This window comes from Triticum urartu, chromosome 2A (genome assembly GCF_056163025.1).
Source record: "Triticum urartu cultivar PI428250 chromosome 2A, HENAU_Tu73, whole genome shotgun sequence".
NCBI lineage: Eukaryota > Viridiplantae > Streptophyta > Magnoliopsida > Poales > Poaceae > Triticum > Triticum urartu.
Window position 1 is genome coordinate 412,675,119 of NC_141874.1, and position 3,852 is coordinate 412,678,970.

The window sequence follows — 3,852 nt, forward strand, 5'->3', positions numbered from 1 at the left end:
GCCCGAAGTGATCACGGCCCAGTAGTATAGCATGGCAAACGGACAAGAGTGTAGGGCCATTGATGGAACACTAGCATCCTATATTAAGCATTAGGATAGCAGGTAAAGGTAACAACAGTCGTAGCAAGGACAGGCTATGAATCAGAATAGGATTAACGGAAAGCAATAACATGCTACACTACTCTAATGCAAGCAGTAGAGAGAAGAATAGGCGATATCTGGTGATCATAGGGGGGCTTGCCTGGTTGCTCTGGTAAGAGAGAGGGGTCGTCGTCGATGTAGCCGATCACAGGGGTATCGACAACGGTCTCGAAGCCTACCGGAAAGAAGTAACGGAGGGGGAACACAATAAATAATAGAGCAATCAAATGTAAACAAAGCAAGACGCGACAATACGTTGTGCTAGGGGTGACGTAACGCAGGGATATGTGATACCAGCGAAGGGGGGAAACATCCGGAAAAGTATCCTCGGTGTTTCGTGTTTTCGGGCAGATGAACCGAAAGGGGAAAGTTGCATGTTCGCTATGCTAGGGATGTATGGCGGACGAACGGACTGCGTATTTGAATTCGTCTCGTCGTTCTCAGCAACTTTCATGTACATGGTATTTTCATCCAAGTTACGGATTATTTTATACTGATTTTTAAAGTTTAATTTATTTTCTAAAATTAACATATTATTCTAATTCGAGTTGACTAAGTCAATTTGACTAGTCAAAAGGGGATGTGTGGCCCACATGTCATAGACTCTAAACCTAACTTATTTAAAAAGAGGGCCTACATGTCATCTACTACTAGAGTAACTTAGCACTAATAAAACTAGCTAAGAAGCAAAAATAATCCTAAAACTAATCCATCTAATTAAACTAGACCTAAACTAATTTTGGGGCAGCCCCACACACATGGCACATCGGCCACACACACTTACACGCTGCACAAATATCACACACACACACACGTACACAGCACACACACACACGCTGCTTTGGGGCAGCCCTACACACATGGGCACACCGGCCACACACACGCTGTACACACATCACACACACCTACAGAATACACACACAGAGCACCTAGCTAGGAGTTACTTCTGTTTCCTTTTAACAAAAAGGAGCATTTTGCGATTTTGATAAGATTTAATCCAGGCATCGAAGGGATTTGGTCCAGTGGAATAAAATGGAGTTCATCATGCAAACTTTCTACTCATAGTATTTTTGCCCAAGTTAGTAGTTGGTTAGCCACCGTTTAGGAACTGTCTAAAGTGTTAGTCATTGTAAAACTAGAGAAGCTAGCTAGTAACTACGAAGTACAGTAAGCAGCGACAGTAGTAGGATGCAGCAGCCGAGCTAGTAGCAACGCATAGCAACAACAAGTAGAGAAGTAAGTAGCAGCAGCAGCGCAGGAGCAGGCTGCGGCGGCTCGCAGGGGCGGCCGGGAGCACGGCAACACGGGGGCGGACGCGTGCGTGGAGGCGCAGCCGGGCGCAAGGCAAGGCGCGACGAGGAGCTGCTATGGGCGCACTGCGAGGAGCAAAGGCGCGGGGATGGGCAGGCGGGCTTGCTCTCGGACGCAAAGCGTCGGCCATGGCGGCCAGGCTTGCGAGGACGACGATACGGTGACGGATCGAGCAAGTAAAAGAGGGGGATGGGGAGAGGAGCTCACCAGGGGACGGATGGTATTCTTGGGGAGGCCGGGGACAGGCCGAAGAGGCTCGGGGAGGACCGGAGGAGCTGAACGACGCGGCGGGACGGCAGCGACCGAAACAGGGGAAGATGCCCGATCGGGCGATGACGACCTCCGCGGCTCGAGCTTGCGGGCGAGGACGGTGTGGACGAACGACGCGGGGCTCCTGGTAGGTTCTCCCGCGGCGGAGAGCTCGTTGGTCGTGGTGACGACGACGCAGCGGTGGTGACGCGGCGATCCCGCGCGGGGCGAAAGAGCGGGCGAGGCAGAGGGAGATGGGGGATTTGGGGGCTAGGGTTCCAGAGGGGACGGAGCCTGCTGGGGGCGCCCTTAACCAACAGGGGGAGCCGCGGGATAGCCGACACCTGGCTGGGGCGCCATGGATGCCCGCCACGGCTCCCTGCTCCTGTAGCGAGATTGGGGAGGACCCCAGTTGGACTGGGCCTGCTCCTGCACACTTGAGGTCCAGCCCAACAGTAGTTAGGTTTTGTATTCTATTTTTCTATTTTATTCTTTACTTTTATTAAATTTAGCAACTAAGTGATTTTTGTTAAATGTTACAAATTGGCACCTAAATTCTATGCAATATTTTGAAGAGACTCACAAAGTTTGAGGTCAACTTGAATTGTATGAATAATCGTTTATTTTGAAAAGACCATTTTATTTGCTGCTGGACCACTTATTAATTTCCTAAGAATTTATTTGTGACCCAGATGAAGTTGGTTTCAACATTTCAATGATCAGAGGAATTTATAGAATAACGCGAACATTTTTGTTTTGACATTTGGAAAATATTTATTGTTTGACTTTACTTTAAATTTGAATTTGGTTTGAAATATTTCTGAATTGTTTTTCTTAGGGCATAGTAGTGATGACTTGGCATCATTAGTGGAGGGTCACTGTAGCTAAATTATCCGGGCGTCACAATTCTCCTCCACTACAAGAAATCTCGTCCCGAGATTTAAGAGGTTGAGAAGGGGGGGAAGGTCTAGTTACGAAATGCTAACAGATCTTCTCGGTCTTGGTTGCTCTTCTCGAAGTGGTCGATCCATAGTGCTGATGTCTTCATTCCTATGCATCAATGCATCATGATGAGGTTGTCGTCCTTTCTTCAGGAACTCCGCCGTACTTACGATAATGCTAAGGGGTAACTTCGGAAGAACATGCCTCTACAAGGTTGCTTAGCCGGTAGATAACACCAGGGAAGGTGGCGGAAAGTAACTCTCGAATTGCAACTTAAGAAAACATCGAGAGCAAGTAAGACGGTGCAATAAGAAGTTTCGAGCGGATAGGCAATCGTTTATTGCCTGAATCAGAGTGTGAAAGGGGTTCAGAGCAACGGGAATAAGTATTGTGTCCGATACCAGAATTGATCACTAGGAGGGTGGCTCGCGAATTACATACGAAACGAAGTGCAAGGGATAACTTCGAAACAGGGATGTACATGAGAGTCAGGTTTCGATCATGTGGAACTATGGGTTATGGGCCCACCATGTGGTTAAAAGTAGGAAGGATATTGACATCTTGCACGGTCATGATAGCAAGACATGTCAGAGGGTAGCCTATCAGTTATGTTGGCAACAATGTCGATACCAAGGGCGAGGGACGAAGAGAACCATTTTCCTGCTCATTGAACGAGGTGGACCATTAGGCAAAGTTCTCGTCCATCGGTGGTTACCGGAATGCTATCAACAAAAGCAACAGGGTCTTACTGACACGGTTGTACACCAAGGTGTTTACATAAACAGAAGAACATTACTGCTTAGATCATATAGGTCATCAGAAAGGGTAAACAAAACAATGGAAAGGAAAAGGTGATCCTCATATTAAACAAAACAATGGAAAGGAAAATGTGTTTAAACACAAATTTCAGGGGGTATATCCTTCCCAAGGACAAACAGAGCATGATAGCCATGACAGGATATAACGTAGAAAACCCTTTAGGAAAGGGGAGAGAAATTTCATGACATTACCCATACAACGGTGTTTGGATAATTGATAAAGAGAATTTAGCATTGTGCTTAAAATGCTCTTATTGAAAATCGGAGTACCACAGACATGCTTCGAGATAGCATGGACATGGTCAACAGGCAAAGGTCGGATTTTGGATACTCAAGGGATCCATCAGGAACAACTTGTAGAATAAGCCTTACAATTTCCTCAGGGAAGAAT

At 46.8% G+C, this 3,852-nt stretch overlaps 1 pseudogene; it reads right to left on the reverse strand.

Annotated features, from left to right (window-relative positions):
- Positions 1 to 325: 325 nt before the first annotated feature.
- Positions 326 to 3,126, reverse strand: LOC147985297 (uncharacterized; annotated as a pseudogene).
- Between the last annotated feature and the right edge of the window lie 726 nt (positions 3,127 to 3,852).